The sequence below is a fragment of the Camellia sinensis genome, chromosome 2, assembly GCF_055761805.1.
Source record: "Camellia sinensis isolate YWXY chromosome 2, ASM5576180v1, whole genome shotgun sequence".
NCBI lineage: Eukaryota > Viridiplantae > Streptophyta > Magnoliopsida > Ericales > Theaceae > Camellia > Camellia sinensis.
The window spans coordinates 44942286-44956947 of NC_138962.1; positions in this window are offsets into that span (position 1 = coordinate 44942286).

Here is a 14662-nt window from a genome sequence, read left to right on the forward strand (position 1 = left end):
GTGACACATTTGACCCTGAATTTTGAATCTTGTTCCAAATAAGGACAATTGAAAATATCATTAGATTTTTAAGGGTAAAATCGTCAATTTGATAAAATATAAACTAATTTGACAAAAATAAACGTCAAAAAAAATTTTCAATTTTTTTTAAAATTATTTTTATCCACCAATGATAAAATTATGTAAAATTAATAAAAATTACATGATTAATTTTTTAAAATTAATTTTACATGATCATCATCCAAACACATAATAAAAAATAATTTAGTAAAAAAAATAAATGTCTAAAAGATTTATCAATTTTACATAATTTTATTTTTAGTGGGTAGAAATAATTTTTAAAAATTCAAAAATATTTGTTTGACATTTATTTTTGTCAAATTAGTTTATATTTTATGAAATTGACAATTTTACCCTTGAAAAATCTAATGATATCTTCAATTGTCCTTATTTGGAACAAGATTCAAAATTCAGGGTCAAACGTGTCCCAATTGAAAAGTCAAGGACCAAAGTGACACAAGCCCCAAACTATAGGGACTATTTGTGTAATTTGCCTTTTATATTTTTTGGGCATATCAGTTGAAACCTTTGGCTCTACTTATGTGCTTTCTCAGAAAAAAATATGCTTAGGATGTTCTTACTAAGGTTGCATGTTGGATTGTGAGCCATGTTCTTCCCCAATATCTATTAAACCTGGTTTGCCTCAAAATTTAGATGTCCCTTTCCACAATCCTTTTTATCGCAGTATAGTTGGGGCATTACAATACTTAACCATTACCAGGCCTGACTTGTCTTATGCTGTCAATCAACTCTGTCAGCATATGCATAATCCTATGATTGGTGATTTTGCTAAGGTAAAAAGGTTGCTCAGGTTTCTTAAAGGAACTCTGTCATAAGGCTTTATCTATACACCCAGCTCCTTTGCTCTTCAGGCCTATTCAAATTCCAATTGGGCTGGAGACTCTGTTGACAGAAAATCCACCTTCAGATAGTTTGTATTTCTGGGCCCAAATCTTATTTCTTGGTCAGCCAAGAAGCAAGCCACTGTGTCTAGATCATCTACTAAAGCAGAGTATAGATCCTTGGCTCGTACTACTGCAGAACTTACTTGGATTGGCATGCTTCTTCATGACCTTTGTATTGAGTCTCCTTCCATTCCTCTTCTCTGGTTTGACGATGTCTCTGCCATTGCTTTAGGCTCTAATCTAGTTTTTCACTTTAGGTCCAAACATATTGAAGTTGATTGTCATTTCGTACGTGATCAAGTTCTTGCTAAAAATCTTGTGTTACAATATGTTCCTACTCAAGATCAGTTGGCATATATTTTTACTAAACCATTACCAGTTTCTCGTTTCTCTTATCTTCAAACCAAATTGATGCCAATATCTCCTACCATCAACTTGAGGGGGAATGTTAAGGAATATAGTTCACCCAACTCAGGGAGCTTAGGCTCAAGTAGTGCAGCTAGCATAGCTGGCTCAGGCTCAAATTACAGTTCAAAGAGTTCACCAGCTCAGTCGACTGCTTAGGAGGAGTTAGTTACACAGTTGAGATAATAGTTAGTTTGTTAGAAGATATTTTGTTATAGATAGTTAATTAGTTAGTTAAGCTTCTCATTACTTTGTATCAATATAGCTGATGTATACTCAAAAGATATGATTGAATAGAAGAAGATATTGGTTTTAGTTTTTCTTCAAAAATTGATAATGTTCTTAATTTTAAAAAATTAGAAAAAATTGATAATATTCTTAGTTTTACTAAATAAAATTTATTGATTCAAAAAAATCTTAAATAGAATCTGAGTTACCATAATATTTATAAATAAGATTTTTAGATAATTAACTCATTTTTATTTTAAAGTTAAAGGAGTTGACTAACAACATGTCCAAAGGGAAAATGGCAAACAACATGGGTGGGAGAATTTTTGGCTTCAAGATGCCATCCAAGACAAGAAGCACACGCCAACAAGTCCTAAATCAAAGGAAAATGTTTGGGACCCCCACAAAGGAGAACTCCCATGACCCTTATTTTGATGTATTGACCATTGATGTGTTTGAATTTTTTTGGGGGGTTGTGTCTGACAATGACATGAATGGTTGAGATCATTTTGAGGGTTGTGGGGGTTGTGTTTTGTGGGGGTCTCTATCATTATTGTAAATCAAAACGAAAATTATATTTTACACTTTTGCACTTTATATTAATCTCATTTTGTTTTTTAATCTTTTAATTGTTTTGGCCAATTTTGAGTCAAGTAGCAATTTGGTTGATTTGCATAACATCGTTTCCAAAATTAACGGAGAGCAATTACGTAATAGCATTAATAATACTTAGTATTGTATTTTTATTAAAATTTCACTTCACTCTTTGTTATCTCCATGTTTTTAACAAAATCTCACTTTAATCTTTACACCTTAATTTCTCCTTCAATTTTTAAAACAACGTTATTCGACTAGCCTATATCTAGAACGAATTTGAGTCACATATTGATTTTTTTAGATAAAATGTGAATATGTAACATTGCTGATTATAGAATATGAATAATAGAATACACATTTTAACACACTTTTGTTAGTTATAATGACTATCAATGTTGGTGATGCTAAGAATTAGTGACAACAATATATAATATTTTCCCTAGCACTTATTCTTTAAAAAAATTTGGGGCTGAAAAGTTTGTGAAGACTCACTCGACTAATTGTGAGTCCTCCAACCATCTATCTACTTATTTATATGACAAAGCGCAAGCTTGCTACCTATAACTTTCGTACCAAACCTAATTATCTAATCTTCTTAATTCTCTCTCCATGACCACCTTCCTTCTTGCTTATATTATTCCCTTATGCAAATGCAACTCCATTGTCTTATTGTTGGGTTTTTGGCTTTCGAAGGTTACTTTTGTAATTATGAGCGTGCCAGCAAGGATCAATCAGTCCTTACAGAATTGTAATTGCCAAACAATTATTCAGACGATTGTGTTATGGTTCTTTTGGCCTCAATAAAGAGGACTTTTACTGGTGGCTTACTGGTAATTTGACTTCAGAGAACTTGAGCATAAGAACAATTAAATAAACTGAAGCATTTCATTAATATAAAAAACTTACAATGATCTTAGTTTCGTAGAGAATTACAGCGGCAATATACTCGAAAACTACTCCTACAAATGAAGTGCAGCGCAGGAACTTAAAGTATAGAAATATAAAGGACAGGAAATAACACTGGAATATGTAAAGTAATTCTTTAGATCTTTCTTCGTCCCTTTCTCTGAAGTCCTTTCTGCTATTTATACTTTCCGAAGATAACCATCGAATTGTACTTCAAACCGTCGAACTGCTCCTCCGTAATCGTTGATCATGCTACCTTATAAGTAGTTCCACTACGCCTTCACTTGCAGTTAGGCTTCCCCCCTATATTCGAATTTGAATGTGAGCAACCGTTGAAGCCACGTCACCGTACATCTCTTTGTTGATCCGCTACTACTCAGATCTTATAACAACCAATATTGACTGCCACGTGTATGATCAGGATCGAAGACCTACCTGGTCTCCCCATATTACCCTTACTTTGCCACGCGTCGAATTGTCACTGGCTAGCACAAAATGTGTAGCCAACATTACCCCCCGCACTAATATATCCAAGACTTGGTGATATTAGTGGATCAGGGTCCCTTTTCCCACGTCTTAGAACGTGCATGGGTTTTGCATCTTCCCAGAAATGCAATTGTCACTCACCATCTGTATTAATACTCTCGTCTTGATCCTTTAAGTACTTTCACTGTCTTATTATTCGAACAGACTGATACATTTCATGGCCAAATTAATTCTTTCCTCCAGTGGTGAAGCATACGAAGAGTCATATGTCGATGCTATTTCTCATCGAAAGCATGCATATATTAGCCACCTTTACCCACCTTTCTATATTCAGGTCATGGACGTCTTTGCAAATTACCGACCTTTGGATTACGAACACATTGCTCTTAATCCTTCGATTCAGAAGGCTACAAACATAGACATAAGAATTTTCCCCTCTGACCTACCTTTATAGTTCGAACAATCTGCTCTCAAACCTTTGATTTGGAAAATTGCAAATATGGATTTGAGCAACTCTTCTTCGCAAATTTCTGTATGGGATAAAGCTGCAACTTCTTCCTCTTCTGGGGGTTCTGACTGGACAAGCTGGTCAGTACCTGAGACTTATGATTTGAAGGAGCGAATCAACCACCATTTTGTTGAGTTCAATGACCCTTTAGAGTTTCCTTCCTATACTCGAAGTTCAGTTGTTTATCCCTATGTGTCCATTGACCATCGGCGTAGTCTGGAGGAGAATCTTCTTGTAGCATGGTATACATCTTCCATGCCTACAAAGATAGTGCACGCTGCCCCTTGCCCAGAAGAAGCGCAAGGGTATAACCCATCATTCTTAGCCCAGAAGGCGAAGATCTGTTCTTCTGACTGGCTTGATTATATTAATGCCTTTGTTCCTTCTGCTCCCGTATCATCCTCGAAAACAGAAGCGTCCACACCTTCTTCTTCGTCTCCCGAAATTGAAGCATGCATACTTTCTCCCCTACCAATTCTTTCCTGGACAGAGAAACTGAAGATTGCCCTATCCATGGAGAATGTCTTTCCACCTTATAAACCTCTACCTCCTCCTACCCCAGCTGAGCGGAAACAGGCTCAACTTCTGCTTGCAGCCTTCTCTCACTTGCCTTTTAATGTACTCGAGGACGAAGTCCCTCTCAAGAACCTTCGATGGGCTTGTGATATTCTGACTAGGGGCCATGTCCTTAATCCCCTTGCTCAGGCAGAACTTCATATGTTTCTGGACCAACTTCCATTGCTCCTTTACTGGCATCGAAATTCTGTGGCTACTACACAATCTTTAGATCAACTTTCGTCCCTTCGAATTCATGCTCAGTACGAAGCAGAGAACTTTATTGAAGAATTCAATGATTTCAAGAATAAAGATTCTGCGTATTGGGATGACTTAGACATTGATGAATTGGAGCAAGGATTAAGAGAGGTGGCTTTCGAAATAAAGGCTGAAGAGCTCTACTATGAAGTGAGAGCACATCAACTTATGCAGCCAATGCTAGAAAATTTAGAAGATAGAATAAGGAAAGAACAAAATTTCATTGATCATTGTTGGACTAAATTTCATGATCTTGTTATTTATTCCATTCCTTATTTTTATGAGCTCGAGTTCATACCGAGATAGGGTCAGCTGATGTAATCGCTCTGATCTTAATATAAACAAAATTCTTTTTCATTTGTCTTTGTTTGACCCTGTCTTCACTTGTGTTTTCACTTGTGTTTTAAAAGTTAACTCAGAGCTTCGAACTTCGAACAATTTCATCCTTTGAATCTGGACTTAATTGTTTTAAATGAAACACTAAATGAGCCAATTGTAAACCTTTCCAATTTGTGTAATAAAGTTTTGGCTGACTTTGAATTGGAAACAGTGCTTCGAATCTAGCAATCTGACACTTAAAGCCTGTTTTGACCATAGTCAACATCTAGTCATTGTCATTATTGCTTTTGATGTTTCAAACACCAAATCCCATCCTTAAAGAATCTCAAGTTTTGCTTCGAAGGACATTACCTTTGTTAAAAAACCTAAAAACAGGTCTTTAAACTCTTTTAAGTGAAATAAACACTCGAGTATTTTTATATTTTGGGTATGGCAATCTACTTCGAAGCTGGCTTCTCTGTTTCGAAGCCGTTTAACTTGGCTTCGAAGCAAAATATCTTACTTCGAAGCTAGTCTTAACAACTGGGCTTGTTTTTCCCTCCAAAAGCATCAATATTGAAGGAAGCTTTTGTATTCGTACTTTTAATACTTAACAGCTCATGTAATATATTTTCAAATGCGAGGGCTTTAAAAACCCTTTTGTTTCGTGTTCTGAAATCACTTGCTTTTTTAATCGCACAAACCCCTCTTATTACCGATCGCCGGCTTCTCTCTATTTCCTTTCCCGGTTTCATTGTCGAGAAAAGCATACCGTCAATGGCTTCTCCTTCAGTATCAGTCGTAGAGTGTACGAGCCCATCTGTGGCCCTGAAGAGGATTATTGATGCAGAATGCGAAAAGTACAAAGCTGAGGAGAAAAGCGCTATTGATGGACGCATCTTTGTCCCTCGTCGTCATGTGCAGTTAGACTACGTGCTTGGGCCCATATTCAAAGAGGTCCTTACTGAGCTCCCAGCCCTGTATCCCCGACTGGAAAACCAATGTCTTCTCTATGAAGGTGGTCTTGACTGGAGGAACTGGAGGATAAATCGCCCCCATCGATGCTGGCCCACAGTGAGACCAGAGTGGCAAGAATGGTATGATCGGGTTATTCCTGCTAGGACCCTGGACCTTCAAGAACTCTGCCTTCTCGATGCTCTCAGACTATCTAGGGTAACTATTTCAGAGGACCCTTTCCTTGTTCCTGCTGCCCTATGTTTTTGGAATCCTGTCTTTAACTTTTTCCAATTTAGATGTGGGATGATGGCCCCTACTATTCTTGATATTTGCCATTTACTGGGACTATCTCCCATTGGCACCCCTTTTGGACCAGATTATCCTGATTTAGCAGTCCCTTTCTCTCTCCCCTCCCTTAACTCATCTTATAGTGATTTTGCTAGGGCTGAGAATAAAAGAGAGGGCCCTGTGACTGATAGGGAATTCTTTTCTTTCTTACTGTATTGGCTTTGCAAATTCCTCTTTTGCACTTCTTCTCAGAGAATTATGCCTGAATTTTCCCCTCTTGCCAAAGCTTTTGTTTTACAGAAAAAGGTGGCCTTAGCCCCACATGTTCTAGGGCACGTATATAGAGTCTGCTCCCTTTTCTGTGAGAAACCCTTAGATGCTAATCAAGGGGGGCCATTCTGGATCCTTCAGTTTTGGCTTTTCGCCTATTTTACTGAATTACAATCCAAATGCCTTCAATTTTCCGAGCCAAACCCTCTTACTCATGGCATAAGGATGGCCAATGCTTCACTTTACCCTTCTACCTTTGCCTTTTACGTCTCTTTCTTTCACCAGCTTCCAGCCTCCCTTCCTACTTACCGCTTTCGTCCCTTCGAACCTTCCATTGGTCCAACTTGGTTGAGGAATTTTTTAAGTGACCAGTCCTGTACTTCACTTATTCACAAGGATATATGGGCTTCCATTCTGATTCCCAGAGAGTTATTTATCGGGACTTTGAACCCGAAGGCCTACAAATGCATTGCTGAACCTTACTGTCCAGCTCAGTTTGCTAGACAATTTGGCCTCACACAAGGGGTCCCAATACCTCTCTGTAGCAACACAAATCTCAGCCTTACCAGAAGGGATCTGAAAGTCCGGAAATCCAGGCTAGAAGAGGCAACTTTGAAATTTGTAGATGACTTAGCCAACTTTGAGTACACCCCTTTCATTCCTCAAGGTACCGTGTTGAAGAGGTACCAAAACTGGTGGGTGACTAACATGGAGATTTATTTGGCCATTTCACCTTTAAGCCTACTAATGGTGTTAGATGTGACCAAGCCCAAAGAAACTGGGGTTTTCACTTCTTCCACTGTTTCAGATATAGCACCTGCTGCTCTTGCTGCTTCAATTTCTCCCAGAGTCACTCGGGCTGCCTCGAAGAAAGGTATACCCTTGTCTCTTCTCCTTTTGTCTTTCATAATGCATTTTGCCTTATCTTTAATTCTTCTTTTGTGGAGGTGGTCAATCACAAAAGAAAATGAGGCTCTTTGAACTCGAGAAAGGAACATCCAATATTCAAGGGGAAGAAAAGGAAGAATCAGATGAAGATGAAGAGTTATTTTTGAAAAGAAAGAAGAAGGCGATCGTCTTTTCATCCGACTCGGTTAGGGATGAAGCAACTGCCAGAGAGTCAGAAGATGAATTCATCTATTTGGAATCTAGATCACAGCTTGAAGAACTTGAGGGAAAAGTTGAGAAAGATATTGAGAAAGAGCAGACCCTGCCAATACAGAGGAAAAGGAAAAGAAAGGTGACTGTCTCTCCTTCCGACATAGTCGAAGATTCTGATTCTAAGACAATCGCCAAAGCCATAGAGAAGAGAAAAAAGATGTCTGCTTCCGCTCCTGTCTCAGTCGAAGATACCATCCATGAAGCAGCCGTCAAGACAATAGAGCAAGAACATCCTAAAGCCATGATTGTCTTCAAGAGAGCTGAGAAGAGACGGCAGCAACAATTTCTGAGAGATGAATCTGTCGCTGCTGACATACTACAAAGGGAAACTGTAAGAAGGCAACAGACTACCAGGGATTACACCCTTCGTAGTTCCCCCATTATCGCCGATACTTCTAGAGCAGGTAATTTTTATGCTTCTGCGATTTTTCCTCTGTTAGCCTTTGGTATCGAGGTTTAACATTGCCTTACATTTCTTCCTCTTGCAGTGGCAACTTCTGAGTTCATCTTTCCGATGAGACCTCTCTCAGTTTCACTCGAGGTAGATCAGATGCAGGATGTAAGGACTACTCAGACCATACTTCCATTTTTAGGGTCTACATTTTCTACACTTTTCTTGAGGCCAAGCATTCCTGCACCTCTTCCTCTTGGTTTGACTCCCTATCTTTCTTACTTGACTCTTGACTTTCCTCAATTTACTTCTTTATCGAGTCTTGCCTCTCTTTCTCCTTCCAAAGAGATTCCAACTGCTACCTTGTCTTTGATGGGTGCTGACAGCTCTCCAATTCGTGACTTACCACCTTTACCTAGCTCCAGCCCTCCTTCTCTTGATTCATTAGTGACTTGGACCATGGAGACCATTAAAGATGCTCCACCCATTTCTCCTATCACTATGCAATCTTCTGTGTCTCACATGGCAACTCTCTCTGCGCCCCTCATGTCTACTGATGAGATTGATATTTTTGAAGCAAGATTAGCTAGTCTTTTTGACATCACTTCTACTTCTCCGACATTCGATGAGGAGGCTGAGCCATTAGTTTTAGCTGATTCTTTGCTGGAAATTTTTGAGAGCTCTCCTTCCTCCAGCAGCCAACCTTCTGTGCCTTTGATAGACTTGGACACCTGTCTGGACCTGCTAATTTCTTTTTCGAGGATTCCCTTCGAGGCTCTACAAAGGCCTATAATTAAAAATGGGTTTCTTCAATGCTGTAAACTTGCTGAGCAGTCTGGTATGGATGTCTCTAACCACCTATCTCAGGCAGCAGCTACCATCGATTTTTACATCAGCATCTGTCATGCTGCCAAGGCCGCAGATGAGAAATTGGTTAGAGATCAAAGTTTTGTTTCTCAAGTGCATACTGAAGTATCGACGCTTAAGGAACAACACTCCTCTGCCTCTCACTTTCGAACTCAATTGCTGGAGAGGAAAGCTCAACTCGAAGATGAGCTTTCTTCAGGGAATCAAGCCTTACTCCGAACTGACCTCAAACTGCAAATCACCAATCAAGGACTGGCTGATCAAAAGAAAGATATGGCTGCAGCCATTCAACTATTTTCGTCATTTACCAATAGGAAATCTGTTGTACAAAAACAGCTAAAACATTGTAATGATTTTTGGGCCAACTTGTGGCACAATGTACTTTACTCTTTATAAAACATTTCCTTGTTTACTATTTTATGTTCTTGTACTCAGTGTTTATTTTATTCCCTGTGTTTCCCAAATAGTTGGAAAATAAGGTTTTAAATATCTGCCATTAATCTTTTTGGGATGCACATAACCACTCAAATCTTTCAAATGGTATGCCCCAAAAGGCAAAACTCTATGAATTTGATATGGTCCTTCCCAGTTAGGTGACCATTTGCCAAATCTATGGCTTCTAATCCCTATTGAGAGTATTGTCTTCCACACCAAATCACCTTCATCGAAGCCCATTTGTTTGACTTTCTTGTTATAATTTTTGGCTGCTTTCTTCTTCTGAAAGAGAATGCTATTTAATGCCAAAATTCTAGCTTCATCTATATCTTCTAACTCCAAGCACATACTCTGATAGTACTGCTCAGGATCCAACTGGTCTTGGCATCTTACCCTTAAGGATTTAACATTGATCTCCACTGGTAACACTGCATCATGCCCATAAACTAAGGCATAAGGAGTGACTCCTGTGCTTGACCTTGGGGAAGTTCTATAAGCCCATAATACATCCAACAATAAGTTGTGCCAATCTCTCGGATTATCTTCCACAACCTTTTGTATTCCATTTTTTAAGGACTTGTTAGATGACTTAGCTTGACCATTGGCTTGTGCGTAATATGGAGTGGAATTCACAAGGCTAATCCCGAACTCAGCCACAAAAGACTTTACCATTTTCCCATAAAAAACAGTCCCATTATCGACCGTTATCGTTTGTGGGATGCCAAATCTATGGATCAAATCTTTAATGAATCCAATAACCTCCGTCTGATCTACAACTTTATATGGTTTGGCTTCGACCCATTTGGTGAAATAATCAGTAGCTACCAAAATAAAACAATGATGCTTCGAAGAGGGAGGGTGTATTTTCCCCATCATATCCATGGCCCATCCTCTGAATGGCCAAGGCTTTACTACTGCATGTAGATCAGTTATGGGCACATGCCTTATTGTACCATGCTTTTGACATGCCTGGCAGCCCTTTGCATATTCTATGCAATCTTCAAGGATAGTCGGCCAATAATAGGAATGTCTTCGAAGCAGCCATCTCATTTTTACACCAAGCTGATGTGCACCACAGATACCTTCGTGAACTTCAGCCATAGCTATTAATGCTTTTTTTGGCCCTAAACATTCTAACAATAGACCATCTCCCCCTCTTTTGTAGAGATCATTGTTGTATATGATATATTGCACAGATTGCAATTTAACTCTTCTGCTGGCTTTCGAGGATGGGCCAGCCAAGTATTGTATTATTGGATGTCTCCAATCCTGTTCGTGCAGATCATTATAATTGATTTCTAGGACCATGTTCCCCTTACTTAAAGGTGGTATAGGTTTTTGGTATGTCGTTTGGTTTACATCCCAATGGGTACCATCTTTACTCTTGAAATTCGAAGCTTTCTGCGCCACATCATTAGCTCTATTATTCAAGAATCTCGGAACATAAGTTACATTTACTATTTCAAATTGAGAGAGCAAATGTAATGCGACGACATAATATGGCAGCATACTTATACTTTGACACTTGAAAATCCCTTTTACTTGGTTAACGACCAATTGGGAATCTCCAAATATGTCAACTGCATGGACTTGTAATCCAATAAGAATTTCCAATCCCACTATCAAAGCTTCATATTCAGCTTGATTATTAGAACAAGCAGTTTCATCTATTCTGAAACCATGTGTGGTTTCTATTCCTTGTGGTGACTTGATTACTATACCAATTCCAATTAGGCCATTGGCTTTCGATCCATCTAACCACATTTGCCATGGCTCGACACTAGCCATACTGAGTTCCATTATTTCTTGACTCTCTGTTTGAGATGGATGGTCTGCCAAAAAATTGGCTAAAACTTGTCCTTTTACTGCCCTTTGGGACACATATTCTAAGTGAAATTCTGACAAGGCTAATACCCATTTGCCAATTCTTCCCCTCAACATAGGTCTAGATAACATGTATTTAACCAAATCTGTGGTTGCAATTACCAAGACAGTTGTAGGCAAAAGGTAATATCTTAATTTCATTACAGCAAAATACAGCGCAAGGCAAAGCTTTTCTACAGCTGAATATTTACATTCGCAAGAATTTAAAAACCTACTAAGTTAATAAACAGCTTGCTCCTTGCCTTCCTCATTGTCTTGAGCCAAGAAAGCTCCCAATGAATCTTCTGCTGTGGCTATGTACAACTTCAAAGGCTTAACGCCATTTGGTGGCATCAGTACTGGAGGGTTGGCCAAGTAGGCTTTGATTCCATCGAAAGCACTTTGATGCTCCGTTGTCCACTGTAACATGCCCGGGGGTTACCCGCGCGCGTTAAACAGTTCGGACTCCCGAGATCTCTTTGATCTCGTTTCACGAGTGTAATGTGAAACGTAGACGAGAGTCCAGATTTGAAAACTTTTATTGAAAATCCATTTTATTGCAATTTTGTCAAAAATGGACTGCGTCATCAGATGTCAGAGTCGCCACCTAATATTTTGGGAAATTAGGAAACCCATGACTCGGTGCCAAGGCCACTGTTCGTCGTAACCAAGGATGCTTGGCTCGGAACCTTAGGTATGAGAGGGGAAGGTCAATAATGAGCACCCCCGCTCACCCGATCAAAAGATCGGCCTCTACTAAACCATGATATGACTTTTTATTTTCTTTATATGTTCATGTTCTGATTACTGAATAAATCCTAAAATTTACTATGTGAAGCATACAAGTATAGACTAGTTTGCTCAAATTAGAACAATTCAATTTTATGTTTGTTTTTCGAAAAGGGTTTGAATTTGCCACTTGACAAAGTGGGCTTAAAGTTTGTGAATTTGCCACTACAAAGTGGGCTTAAAACGTACATTTATTGAATTATTCCAATTCAAACAACAAGCCTTCATCCACAGGCATTCATACAGTTTATCACTTAAGCAAATAGCCACATGGTAGGATGCTAAACATAATAAGAAAATCACACACAAATGAGATGCTAAAGCATAAAAACTCACAAATCGACCGGCGTCCCTCGAACAACTACAAAACAAAGTTAGTAAAATATGCATGATCTTATATATAGAATCCTAATGCAATTCACTCATGTGATGCACTAAAGATTCGGCTTCTAAAATATGGCATGTGAATCATCTCAATAACATGAGGTAGCGCATAGAATCACAGAAGAATTGATTAAATCCACATATGTAAATGTAGCCGAATCTTAATGCATGAGACATAAATGTAAAGTATGGATATGCATGGCATGTCAGATATATACATATGTACAGTTAGGGAAAGCGATTAAAGAATGGGATAGAAAGAAACGGGGTGGGGAATTATTACAATCCTTTAAATATTACAAATCCAAATGAGAGAGAGGAGGGAATAATAAAATAAAATGAAACCTCACAAACACTCAAAAGAAAAAGAAGATAAAGAACTTCATCACTGGCACAGTCCACAGTCCACTACTTTTGTCCACTCCTCTTCTTTGGTCCATGTTCCTTTGTTTGTATGTTCTTTTCTCACATCAAGGAGATCTGCCCATGGCACTTAGAAGAGAGAGAGAATCAGCCCATGTCTCAATGTGTGCTCTGTGGTCTGTGTGTATGGGCTGTGATAGCCGAGATAGAGAGAGGGAGAAAGATAGCTGAAAAATGGTGAGAGGCCGCATGTGTATGGATCTTCCCCTCTCAAAACCGTGTGTCTGTCTGTCTATCCTGTGTGCCGTGTGATCTCCACGGGTGTGTGTAGTGTGATAGCAGTAGCTGGGTTTGCCGTGTGTGCATGTGTAGTGTGTGGGTGATGAGTGGTGTGTTGAGTGTGTGTGTTAGCCGTGTGTGGTGTGTTTCAGTGAGGTGACGTGTGTGTATGCCGTGTGTGAATGGTGTGTGTGTGTGCATGGGTGGTGTGTGGGTGAGTGTGTGAGCTGCTGGGTGTATGGCAGTGATGGGTGTGTGTGTGCCGTGAGTGTGTATCAGTGAAGCTCAGTGTGTGTGTGGTGAAGCATGGATACATATGTGAGTGTGCTGTGTGTGTGTGCCGTGTGTGAGCAGATCAATCCCGTGGGTGTGTGCATGGGAGGTGTATGGGTGCCGTGAGTGAGAGAGAGGTGTGTGTTGTCTGTGTGTATCAATGTGTTGTGTGTGCTGTGTGTGAGCAGATCAATCCCGTGGGTGTGTGCATGGGAGGTGTATGGGTGCCGTGAGTGAGAGAGAGGTGTGTGTTGTCTGTGTGTATCAATGTGTTGTGTGTGCTGTGTGTGTATCAGTGTGTGAGAGAGGTCTGCCTGTGTCTGTGTGTGCCGTGCATGGTGTGTGATGGCAGCGGTGGATGGGTGTGTTGAGTGATGTTGTGCATGTGTGACCTAGGTGTCTGTGGTCTCTCTCTGCTGTGTAGTGTCTCCCCCCTGTTTTTATCCCAACACCCCCTAAAACTCCATTGATAGTTGCCATGTGAAGAGAGAGAGAGCTCAATTTTCTATCCTCTTCCGACCCAAGCCCCCGGGAAAGGGAGAGAGAGAGCCAAAAATTCATGTATGTTTCTCCCCTCAAAATGCTGTCCCTCTCCCCTTTGCTTCAAACAAGTTGGAAAATATAAAGAGAGAGATTTTTTAATTGTTTATCACCCACCATGCCAACAATCATAAAAAATTTACACCTCTGGTACCCACATACCTCAATTATTTTGAAGAGGCAGAGATAATGTGTTTGTTAGGTGTCTCCTCTCCACCCACTCTCATCTGCCCTCCTTTTTTTTCAATTTCCTCCACCACTTTTCAATCACAATGTCCACTCTGTTCCCCTTTGAATCCAGCAAAAACAAAATCCTTTTCCATCCCAAAACCCATTATCCTCATCTGACCCTCTCTTTTTCTTTTCTTTATTTTCTTTTTCATTTTTTATTTTTTTGTTTGTTTTTTATTATTTTATATAAAAAAAATACCTAAAAATATGTACCCACACATAAAATTAGATAAAAATTATAAAATACTACAAATTGATAAAATATTAGTGATGTAAAATAATTTGACCAAAATAGGTGAGGTTTGGGATTAAAGCTTCAATTTGATTTTTCGGCTGAGAAATTCA